The 12,925-nt window shown below is 40.3% G+C and overlaps 1 protein-coding gene across 3 annotated transcripts in view; it reads left to right on the forward strand.

The window, feature by feature from the left end:
* The window catches only part of RAB27A (RAB27A, member RAS oncogene family), an 80,611-nt gene that overhangs the window by 27,411 nt on the left and 40,275 nt on the right, over positions 1–12,925 (forward strand). The window contains exon 1 of one of the 3 annotated variants that reach the window (XM_082733847.1): positions 9,518–9,611. The exons of the other annotated variants lie outside the window; for them this stretch is intronic. The gene's annotated coding sequence lies outside the window, so the exon portion shown is untranslated. Of the gene's footprint in view, positions 1–9,517; positions 9,612–12,925 lie in introns of those variants that run through there. 3 annotated transcript variants of the gene reach the window in all.

Genomic DNA, 12,925 nt, shown 5'->3' on the forward strand with positions numbered 1-12,925 from the left:
AGCCAAAATCACCGTATGGTTTTTGAGGAACTTAGATGGAAGTATGGGAGGTTAAGATTGCCCCCAATAAGGTCAGGGAGGCTGGTCTTCTCAGATACAAAGTTATATGGATCGTCCCTGACTTAGGATGATTTGACCTAAGAGTTTTTGACTTGGAGGTGTGGAAGCGATATACATTCAGTTGAAACTGCACTGCGAATATTGGATTTTGATCTTTTTCCAGTCTAGCAATATGGTAGGATGCTCCCTTGTGATGCTGGGTAGCCAGAGGGAGCATCAGCTCCCGGTTGGCCACATGATCATAGGGTAAACAACCCGTACACTTAAAACCATTCTGTACCCAGACAACCTCTCTTTTTCACTTTCAGTACAGTATTCAATCAATTACCTGAGAAATTCAATACTTTATTATAAAATAGGCTTTGTGTTGGATGATTTTCTCCAACTATAGCCTAATACAAGTATTCTGAACACTTTTTTTAAGAGAACCTAGGCTAAGCTTTGAAGTTCAGTAGATTAGGTGTATTAAGTACATTTTTGACTTAAGATATTTTAATTTTAGATGGGTTTATCAGGACCTAACCCCACTGTAAGTTGAGCAAGACCTGTATAATGAAGTCATAGTAACTAAAGCCTTATGACATTGGCCCAGGGATAGTAAAAATGACCAGGAACAAAAGAGAGAGCCCTGAAACAGATCTGCCCATGTATAGTGAATCTCTAGGGAAAGAATAATTTTTTTCAATGAATGGTACTAGGACAATTAGATATCCTTCAGGGAAAAAAAAAAATAATGAAATTGGATCCCTACATACACCTTAAAAAATTTCCAGTGGATTAAAGACTTAAATGTGAAAGGTAACATTTAGGAAAATAATATAGGAAATATTATTTCAAAAATATTGTAGTTCAGGTCTTCTGATTTCAAGTCCTTTGCACTTTTAATGTCCTGTGCTGGGTGGTCTGCATGGCATACTAGACATTTTGCTTCCTGATGATCTTATTTGTCCTTTGTTGAAAATTAGTTCATTTTGTTTCCTCATCCCAGTGACCAGCTTACTGAGGGGAGCAGCTGCGTCACATATTTCTTTCATGCCCTTCATAGTTGCTAGCATAGTAATGGGCAACATATAAAAAGCCTCCATCTTTATCACTTTCGGTAAAGAAGGATTTCTTTTGGTACTTGAATATTAAGAACCATTAAAAAAGTGAAAAGATGGGGTGCCTGGGTGGCTCAGGCATTAAGCATCTGCCTTAGGCTCAGGTCATTATCCCAGGGTCCTGGGATCCATGGATCAGGCTCCCTGCTCGGTGGGAAGCCTGCTTTTCTCTCTCCCACTCCCCCTGCTTGTGTTCCCTCTCTCACTGGTGTCTCTCTCTGTCAAATAAATAAATAAAATCTTTAAAAAAAAAAAAAGGAAAAAAAGTGAAAAGATGAACTACAAACAGGAAGCAGATATTTGCAACATCTGTAACTGACAAAGGACTAGTATCCAGAATTTATTAAGAACTCCTGCATATCCATAAGAAAAAGATAACACAATAGAAAAATAGGGAAAGGGTAGGCATGTGTTTCCATAAGAAGAAATTGAATGGCCAACACATTAAATACACTCAACTACATTAGCAATCAGAGAAATACTAATTTAGATCACTGATGTGTTACCATTTTGAGAAGTCGGACAACAAACACCAGATCTTGGTAGAAGTGTAGCTGGCGGTATAAAACAACTATATCCATCAACTATTTGGCATTATCTTGTATTATTGAGCAGGTACATACCTATGCTCCAGGAATTTCACTCTTTGGTACCTATCCTAGTGCAGAGCTTCCTCTTCCCTATGCCGTGAGTTGGTTTAGAACTCCTCCTCCCACCAGGGTGGGTGGGTAGGGTCTGGCATAGTGCGGCCCCCAAATCTGTTGCCTTTGATCATGAATATTTGGTCTAGGTTGTCATACAAATAGCAGGAAAAAGGCTAGGAGGCAATTTTCAAGAGACAATCATGCTGGCAGACATCAGGAGACCTGCACATGCATATTTATAGCAGTGTAGTTTTAAATGAGAACAAAAACATGGGGGCACATGCTTTAGTTCTGCTAATTTTCCTCTGAAAACCCACAGGCATTAAATAATTAGAGAAGGGTTTTGACATGTCATTTCTTAATATCAGTGCTATAAGTGGTCATTCTTTCAAGTCAAAGAGAGGTAGAGAAAGAGGCTGAATGAAAATGGTATTACTCCTGGTCAGTGTGTGTTTTCATCAACAACCCACTTATGTGTGTGGTATATGATGATGGACAAGGGTCTGAGTTTTGAAACTGAGTGAGTGGTTTAATGTCGGCTTCCCAAAGGAGAGAATGCTGTGGAGGCAAAGGGACATCCAGCTCTCTTCCTGACATTTCCCTTTTACTCGTTCCCAGATAAACTACCTTACAACCGAGGAATGCAAACAAAATTTTGTCAGAACAGCAGGGACTGGGGCGCCTGGGTGGCTCAGTGGGTTAAAGCCTCTGCCTCCGGCTCAGGTCATGATCCCGGGGTCCTGAGATCGAGCCCCACATCGGGCTCTCTGCTCTGTGGGGAGCCTTTTTCCTCCTCTCTCTCTCTGCCTACTTCTGATCTCTGTCAAATAAATTAATAAAATCTTAAAAAAAAAAAAAAACAGCAGGGACTGCCCATCATGTCCCATGTAATTTAGAGTTTGGCCGAGAATCCCTGCTGTGATCCTTGGTCTTGTGTGTTTCCTCTTCTGTGGTGGCTATAGTCAGGGCCTTCTTTTTTCACCTTTCACCATTGACCCTTCTGTGTCTATCCCAAGGACAGAGATAAATGTGGGGCCATGGGACTGTAGGTAGTTTTAGGCATTTCTCTGTGTTGTGTCTTTGCTGACCATTTAACACGCCACCTGTCCTAATCTGGTCTCATCATCTTTCCCCTCCAAAGACCTGATGCCCAACATGAAAACCTTCTGTCCACTCCAACTATTTCCCTTCCCCCACTTCAATGGTCTGTTGCTGACTGCAACACCCCTTTGCTGTCTGGTCGCTCAGTTTTATTCTTTTTTAAAAGACTTTATTTATTTATGAGAAAGTGAGTGAGGGTGGTAAGGAGAAAGGGAAAGGAAAAGCAGACTCCGAGCTGTTGCAGAGCCCAATGTGGCGCCCGATCTCCGGATCCTGAGATCATGACCTGAGCTGAGTCGGATGTGGCTTATGAAGACAGAAGTTGTATGTTTAATCAACTGAGCCACCCAGGTGTCTCACCCAGTTCTATTTTTTGGAGCTCTTTGTCTTTGCTTCTTTCTCTTCTACCCACTGTGGCACTGCATTCTATTATTTTTAAAATTATCATCTGTTGGATTCCTTCCACATCATTCCCACTGCTGGTGCCCTTGTCTAGGCTCTCATCTTTACGGAGTGAGAGGAGATACAAGGGATTGCTGCCGCCATGACCCCATTTAATTTTCACATGGTTAAACCCTGGACTCTGAACCTAGAATCAGAGAATAGAATGTTTTCTAGGAAAGATACCATGAAGTGGAAACCTCTTATTTCATTTTTGAGGAAACAGTCCTGGAGAGGGATAATGAATGACCCATGGTGGGTTGCAGAGCCGGAACTTGAAACCCACACACTGATGGGTTAGTCGTCCAGCCCTCTTCAACTTGCCATGGGACCGTATAAGCATTCCTTTGAATTTATAGTTTCTTGTCTTATGTTTCTCTGACTAAACTTTTAGGGGAAGGATTATTTCTTCATCATATTTGTAGCCTTCGAAATAGTTGACAGGGCTTCTCAGTGCTTGTTAGATTGAAATCAAAACATGCCTGTGCACCAAACATGCTTTTTCTTTCTTTCTATTCCTGACCACCCTGCTAAATTCTTCTTGGGCTGGAAGGTACTCAGCTCAGACTCTGGCTCTTGCTTGCAGGCTTGGTCAGATAGCTCCCTCTTTCTGACCTCCCAGGGTCTATTTGTCTTGTCAAAACACCGTCTTCCAGGTACCCAGCAGTTTGCTCACATAATGTATTCTTTAGTCCTTCCAGTAGCTTTGCTAGATAAATATTCCCATATTGAGGACACAGCCTGGGAGAGGTTATGTGACTTGCCATAGGTCACACAGCTAGGAAGTAAGTGACAGAGTTCAGGTCTTCTGATTTCAAGTCCTTTGCACTTTTAATGTCCTGTGCTGGGTGGTCTGCATGGCATACTAGACATTTTGCTTCCTGATTATCTTATTTGTCCTTTGTTGAAAATTAGTTCATTTTGTTTCCTCATCCCAGTGATCAGCTTACCGAGGGGAGCAGCCGCGTCACATATTTCTTTTATGCTCTTCATAGTTGCTAGCATAGTAATGGGCAACATATAAATTGCTTATCCAAATGTGTTGAGTTGAACACAAATACACTTTAATTTACCAAAAAAGAACATCTATCAGTGGAGCCCCAAGATGCTCTTTTGGGTCACTCCTGAGTGAAATCAGCAAGGAACAGAGGGAACCAGAGGAAGGAAGAGGCTGTTAGAGAAAGCCAGATGGTAAACACAATTAGCAGTTGAATGACAGTCTGGTGATGTGGGGTGGGGGACAGGCAACACACAAGAAGACAGTCTTCAGGAAATGTGCAAGTTTACTGGAGAGTTGAGACACGTTGGTGGGAAGGAAGAGGAGTACTTCAAAGCAGCACAATACTCCTGTAAGTTAAGAAAGATGAAGTACTCATACTTAGTGAGAAAATGCTGGTTGAAGGGATATCCAGAGTCGGATGTGGCTTATGAAGACAGGCTTCCAGGGTGGGAGTGGAGTCGGTAGAGGAACATTTGGCTTAATTTATGGTTATTCTGTTAACTACTGAGGCTGTGAGAGAAGGAACATAAATAGGTAAGGATGTTTCCTTTGAAACAACTTGCCTTCCTTTTTCCCTACTATGGCAATCAATAGGGAGCCCTGGTGTCAGAAGAGCAGGGAACCCAAAAAATTATGCATGTCATCTGTGCATGGAGATGTGTTGTGGCGACCCAATCTGTGGATGTTTCTGGCACTGCCTTGTTGTACGTATTCTTTTTTTTTTTTTTTTAAGATTTTATTTATTTATTTGACAGATAGAGATCACAAGTAGGCTGAGAGGCAGGCAGAGAGAGAGGGGGAAGCAGGCTCCCTGCTGAGCAGACAGCCCGATGTGGGGCTCGATCCCAGGACTCTGAGATCCCAGGACCTTGGGATCATGACCTTGGGATCATGACCGGAGCCGAAGGCAGAGGCTTTAACCCACTGAGCCACCCCGGTGCCCCGTTGTATGTATTCTTAGGTATTTGACTCATGAATATTAGTGAGATGCTTTAAAAATGTCAGTACTTTGACAACTAAACTATACTTCCAAACTATATTTCCTTTTTCTGAAAGGATCACAAAAAATCCACTGACTACAGGCCCCACACTGCATCTCCTGAGTTCTTAAACATTTTGCATCTGGACAAAATGAAAAACCTCTTTGCTAGAATGGACATGAAAAATGTCCAATTTTCTAATAGTAAAAGCCTACATGTGTTCTTTTATGAGCTTCTGTCTTCTGCAGAGAACATAAGATTAAGTCCTTTTAGATTAGTGGTAATAGGGCTTTAATATCTGTTCCTTCCGGTGTCAAAATGTTCACAGTTTAGAATTATTTTGCAGCAGCTGAAGGAGCATGTATCTCCACTACTTCGAGGCACCAGCAATTAAGGGAAATTATTTCAGTTATTTAAAATAAGGGAAATTAGGGAAAAATAAGGGAAATTATTTCAATTATTTAAAAATTGTAATTTCTATGCAGTGGAATCTGAAATGTGAATATGTAAAACCTTTTCTGGGACATTCATATTGAAATTTTTAAGGTGATTTCTCCTTAAAAATTGATTAGTATCATTGGGGTCAATTGTTAGTTTTAGTTTATTTTTAATGCTTGATAGCTATATAGCAATTGTATTTTTGTGTGATAAGCAAATATATATGGAAAAGTTCTAATTTAAAAAGGATACCATTTGATAATTTTTTTTTAATGGAAAGGTAATTCGTGAGGTCAAAATATTCAGCTTACAAACTTTTACAATCAAATTTGTTGGTATGTGGAGCTAACTTTATATTTCAGGAAGTGGTCTTATTAAAACCTGTTTGTAGAATTCTGGGATTGATTTTTCATGTGTGACTTATAAAAGCTTTTCTTACTACTTTACAGTCACCTCTCATATATAGAGTCTCATTTCATCCTCAATAAAAAACTTAATATTATTTCTTTAATGTCCTCCAACCACTCAAACAAGATATCCGAAGTCATTGCTTATCAGTTTCTTATAAACTCATGGATTCCTACATCCTTGCGGTGGTCTGTCCTGTGCTTCATGCTCCTCTTGTCTGTAATTTTCTTTACCCTCTTACCTTGTTCTCTTGCTGTCAAAATTTTTATTTTGTGTTAGTAAATCTATATTGAGATTTCTTTATCTGCTCCTTTTAAAACAAGGCTTTCTAGGTTCTTTCTGAGTGGCCATCGTGCCCACTCACTTTAGACCCTGTACACTTAGACTCTTGCTTTAAAATGTCATTCAGGAAACAGGAGCTTGGTTCTCACAGGTGTCCTCATCTCAGGCTTGGCTAATGACAAGGGCATGAATGGTTTTGGGGAACCAAATGCTAACCTGGACGCTTGGGTTTCATCTGCCCAGGGCAGGAGGAGGAAACTTCGTGAAGGAATCTGGTTGGAACAGTTAGGGAGCCTCTGTGATTGGATAGGCTAACAGGAGAGCAAGTGGTTGGAAAAAATTGCCCTGGCTTAGAAGGTAAGAGAATCTCTGTGGTTTTTGATAAAGAAGCAGCCACTAAGGGCCTCTTCTAGGTCTTGCTCCTTGCTGTCTGTAACAAGCTAAAAGGTCTGTCCAGTCTGTATGGCTAGGTGTTCTCTTGAATTCCTGGAGCACTCTCCCACCATCCATGAGCCACTTCTCCCCTTTTTGATCTGTTCCTTACCTTGTTAGTGTTTGACTTTGATGTGACTTTGACCCCTTGCCTGGGATCCTCCTTTTGTATTTAACCCTTTGTGTCTGGAATTGGTTCTGTGTCACCTTCACATGAGGCTGTCTGCTCTGGTGGGAACACCAGAGGCTGCTCTTTTCCTATTTTCTCATGCCCCTTTCTGCTTCCCTGGAACTCCCTAATAGTTTTAAGTAGCAATGCTTTTGTATAAAAGCATTCCTCATGACATAGCCATTAGCTGGAACAAGGGGTTCTGTGGATAAAATGTAATACTAGCAATTTCTCCTGAATTCATAGAAAAAAAAATCAGGTTAGTGGAGAGAATTTTCAGTTTTTCTCACATCAGTATTAAAAAAAACAACAACAACTTTGTGCCTCTTAATGTTATTCTGATTATAATTTAGTATGTAGTGGCTTTGGCCATAGTGCAAAATAATATATTCTCAGTTGTCTTAAGTTTGCTATATCAGTGTTTCATTCTGTTTTCAAAACATATCTTGACTTTTGAGGGTTCCACCCCAAGTATAGCTTCTTGAGTCTAATGAGACTAATCTGGATATATTTTCTGATGGCCTTAATGTTTCCATTTAGACTCGTTAGGAAAGGATCACCAGTGTAGCTGGTATAAACATCCTTCTGCCAGGTTCCATTTTCAAGGACACTGGTTCCTGTCCCAAGGTGGGGTGTGGGGGGGGGGCAGTGCTTCCTCTTGGTTTGATCTGGACTTTTCCAGGACTCTTTATACTTAGACCCAGAGCTCTTCCTTTCCTGTGAGTGACCCAATGAGCACTGTCTCCACGATTCTTTCTTATAGGCTTATCTTCCTCTCTCATGCTTTAGGTAGCCCTTCTTGGAGTGCTCACCAGGGACACCCAATACATTTCGGGTTTTCCCTGCTGGTGAGAGGACTCCTAAGATTATGGTAAATGGGGGAGATCTGAGAGATGGCATCTTTAGGAAATGTTTGTTAGAAAAGCCTGGCAGGCTTTCCAAGTGGGTTGTCAGTCTAAGATGATTAGGCAGACAGGAAGTGTTTGGGTACAAAGGCAAATGAGATGATTCGGGTAGAGTTGAAGGTAGAGCTTTCCTTATTGGCTTCCAAATGTGTACAAAGGAGCTCTTGTTAGTCCTTATTGGGCCACAGGCCTTGGAGGTCAGGTCTCATCTTCCTCTTTCACCAGAAGGTTCTACTCTCATTGCTTTTTTTATGTTGGAGTGCCATGTAAGAGTTCATTTGAAAAAATTTGCTAAAGAAAGTTTGCTACTAGCTGGATCACAGTTTTCTGAGGCAGTGAAAGGTTTGCTATAGTGACTTATGTAGGCTTTCTGAGACCCTGTGCAGGAATATCCAGCTGGCTGTGAAGATATTGATTTGCTATAGACAAGAAGTAACCCAAACTTAGACTAGCTCTATCATATTTATAGAAGTCAAACAAGAAGCTCCCCAAATATAAAATCATCTCTACAGCGGTCTATAAGTGAATGTTTATTTTATGTTCTGATACAGAACTGAATTTTACTGCAGTTATATTCTGCTTTTTATTTTTATAATTGAGTATTTTGATGTAAAATATTGTGTCCGTTTCTTATTGCTCAACTGACCTAAGAGGATGAAAGCAAACGTGCTGAATGCATGTGCCTGAGCCTTGCTGTCACGTGTTGAGTATGGCTGGCATATGCTTCTTTAAATAATTTCACGAGAGTGGACACATGAATCCACTCTGAATTTTTTAAAAAAGAGAAAGAAAGAGAAAAAAGCCTAGTGCAAAGTACAGCTTCCTAAATTAATGACACATTTATAGAAATTTCAAATAACATATGTACTGTAAGGGCAGAAGCAAATAATAGCCAAGCAGCATACGTGAACACTTTGGAGGTCTCTAAATCTGGAATGTAAATCATTTGACTGTAAGAGTTTTTATTCCATTCAAAAAAATAACAATAAGGTGAAAACAGACATTTGAATACAAGTTTAGATAACTCTTAAAGTACCTCCATGGATCTCAGAGTTCTACGGAACACAAAATGAAGACCACAGATTTAATACCTCTCTGAGTAGGGACTGCAATGCCTTGTTCTTTTATGATGCTTCATGTTTATCTTTTTTAGACATTACCTTTTAAAAATAAATATGATCCCATTTCTTAATACACTTTTCTCAGAAAAGAACAGATAAAAGAGCAAAACATAAAGTTGTATCAGATTGAAAAACACAATTAACTAGCTAGACCTAGCATGTATATAATCCTTTGTATAACAGGGTATACGAATCTTTTAAAAAAATAATGGAACATTTATGAAACTTAACAAATCTGTTACTTGTTACTTAGCAGATCACATTTACTGACCAAAATGCAGTAAAATTAGAAACCAACAGCAATAGCTCAACAGCCAACTGTGATCAGACAGGTTGATTTAGAAATCAACTGGATGGTTGTAGTTCTCAGTCCTTTTGCATAAGTAAATCCAAGGCACACCCTATTCTATAAACAGCTGCTGACACAAGTGCAAACAGTCCATTCCAAGACTGCATACTGAACAGGAGTAACAAGGAAAGACTTCCTGAGAATCAGTAAGAAGTACATCTCATTAGACCTTATCCATTAGGTGAGTTTCTTTTCTTTCCTTTTGATTCAGCTATTAAAGAATACGATACCATTTAGGGAGCCATTCAACAGGTTATAAATACATTGCTGAGAGAGCAGACCTGTGGGGGACCAAAAAGACCTACAGCCAGCTGTCTGTACCTTACTGACACCTAATAGGTCGGGCTAAGAATCCTAGTGTCATTGTTTTAGTGGTACTAAAGCATCAGGAAATAGTTTGATATTCTGAGCCTATTTTAATTTTTTTTTTTTTAATTCTTATATTTCTGGGATGCCTGGTTGGCTCCGTCAGTTAAACATTTGCCTTAGGCTCAGGTCATGATCCCAGGGCTCTGGGATTGAGTCCCCCCTTGGGCTCCTTGCTCAATGGGGAGCCTGTTTCTCCCTCTGCCTGCTGCTCCCCAAGTTTGTGCGTGCATGCTCTCTCTCTGACAACTAAATAAATAAATACAAACTTTAAAAAAATCTTACATTTTATTTAAATCAAGGTATAATACAATGTAATATGAATACAATGTATCAGTTTCAGGTCTACAAGGTGATTCAATATTTGCATATATTGCAAAATGACCACTACAGTAAGTCTTGTTAACATCTGTCACCACACATACAGGACTTTTTGTGTGATGAGAATTTTTAAGATTTACTCTCTTAGCATTCCACATATAAGTGAGATCATATGGTATTTGTTTTTCCCTGTCTGACTTATTTTACTTAGCATAATATCCTCAAGGTCCATTCATGTTGTCACAAATGGCAAGATTTCCTTTTTTTTTTTTTCCAAAGATTTTATTTATTTATTTGACAGACAGATCACAAGTAGAAGACAGGCAGGCAGAGAGAGTGGGGGAAGCAGGCTCCCCGCTGAGCAGAGACCCTGAAGCTGGGCTCCATTCCAGGACTGAGATCATGACCTGAGCTGAAGGCAGAGGCTTAACCCACTGAGCCATTCAGACACTCAAGATTTCCTTTTTTATGGGTGTGTGTGTGTGTGTATGTATCTATCCCATTTTCTTTATCATTCACCTGTTGGTGGATATTTAGGTTGTTTCCTTATCTTTTTTTTTTTTTAAAGATTTTATTTATTTATTTGACAGAGAGAGAGATCACAAGTAGGCAGAGAGAGAGAGGGGAAGCAGGTTCCCTGCTCAGCAGAGAGCCCAGATTTGGGGCTCAATCCCAGGACCCTGGGATCATGACCTGAGCCGAAGGCAGAGTCTTTAACCCACTGAGCCACCCAGGCGCCCCCAGTTTTTTCCTTATCTTAACTGTTGTAAATAATGCTGCAATTCACATGGGGTACACATATTTTTTTGAGTTAGTTTTTTCATTTTCTTTGACAAATGCCAGAAGTGGAATTACTGGGTTATATGGTTGTTCTATTTTTTAATTTTTTGAGGAAACTCAGTACTGTTTTACACAGTGGTTGTACCAATTTACATTCCTACCCAATAGTCTAGGAAGGCTGGCTTTTCTCCACATCTTCATCAAGTTATCTTTTGTCTTTTTGATAATAGCCATTCAGCAGGTATGAGGTGATACCTCATTGTGGTTCTGATTAGCCTTTTCTTGATGATAAGTGATGTTGGGCGTCTTTTCATGTATCTGTTGACTCTCTGTAAGTCTTCTTTGGAAAAATGTCTATTCAGGTCCTCTGCCCATTTTTAAATCAGGTTGTTTTTCTCCAGTGTTGAGTTGTATGACTTATTCATGTGTTTTGGATATCAACCTCTTATCAGGTATATATGACTTGCAAATAATTTCTCCATTTAGTAGGTTGCTGTTTCATTTTGTTGATGGTCTCCCTTACAGAGCAGACGTATTTCAGTGTTTTTGAAAGGACTACGTTGTGGGGTGCCTGGGTTGCTCAGTTGGTTAAGCGGCCCACTCTTGATTTTGCCTCAGGTCATGATCTCAGGGTCCTGGGATTGAGCTCAGCAGCGAGCCTGCTTGTCCCTCTCCCTCTGCTCTCTACCCTGCTCATGCATTCTTTCTCTCTCTCAAAGGTTGTTGTATGGTAGAAATATTTACTGGTGTTTTGCCTTTTTTTTTTTTTTTTTTTCTGGAACTCATGAGCCTGAGGTCAAAACCTAAGGTGAGATTAAGAGTCAGACTTAATTGACTGAGCCACCCAGGGGCCTCTACAGATGTTTTAAACTCAGGACCAGCTTGTACCAGTATGCTGCCTATTCATTAATTTTATGGGAAAACCAAAACTAACACGTATTGAGAAGCATTTGTATTTCTGAAATGGCTGTATTTCCAGGAATAGATAGAAGAAAGCTCTTTTCCTTATTGGAAAAGTAGAAGTTCTTGAGGACACAGCAGCTCTTGTGTTTACTAAGGAGGGTCTAATACCTTGAAGTTAACATGGCAGCTCACCGTGTTACCAAAAACTGTGCATTCATTGCCCGGCATTATCGATGTGAGGTCAGTTGCTGCACTCATAAACTGGAATTTGGGAAAAGTACCTGGAGACAAGACACAAGAAAGCCAGAAAGGGGAAAAAGAGAGTAGAGAGATGATGGCAGAGGGGTAATTATTAGAAACAAGGCTGTTAGAACCCAACATGGGGAAATTGTAGGGTGGATGTTAGACTGTGGAAAAGAAAGCCTGCTGTGAAGTGTTGGAACCATGTGTGTTAGTAAGCCGCCATGTACATGGGGAGCATCTTCCTGGGAGCTGAGAATAGCTGTGCTGTGATGTGACCAACCCAAGGTGAGGGGGTGGGGCAGGCAGGACAAGGGAAAAGTGGAACCATACCTGGTGCATTGTAGTCGCCATTGTAGACATCTGTGTACCAAACCAACAGCTCAGTTTAGCCTTTGGGGTAGGGCATGTGGGATGGGAGCTCTCAAGGCCCCACCCTGTAATTGTGAGGGTACGAGCCTCTCTCATCGCAGAAAAGTTAAAGTATGGTTCCTGTCCTTTGCTGAAGAAATCGGTGAAATGATTACAATATAGTGTAAAAAAAAAATCATACTTACAAAACACAGGGAAAACAATATCCTAGTGTGCCAAGGGTTGGGTCTGGAAAGACAGGGAGGGGATATATATTCTGGACACACTTTCTCTATAAGGGTGAATAAATACAGAGTGCTCACATTCTCATTTTTTAAAAAGGGAGTGATAAGGGAGCTCCTTTCTTCCCTAGTTATTTTCCACTCTGGGATCATTATCTAATTGTCTTTATTATTTGGACAGTGATCCTCAGTAGATCTTGCTTGTAATTTGTAGGTTCTTTTACCCTCTTAAAATTTTTCTTGGAATGAAAGAAGCATCATCACTACTTCATAAGTGCAGTGGTTTGCTTCT

Source organism: Mustela nivalis, assembly GCF_964662115.1.
Source record: "Mustela nivalis genome assembly, chromosome: 6".
NCBI classification, from domain to species: domain Eukaryota; kingdom Metazoa; phylum Chordata; class Mammalia; order Carnivora; family Mustelidae; genus Mustela; species Mustela nivalis.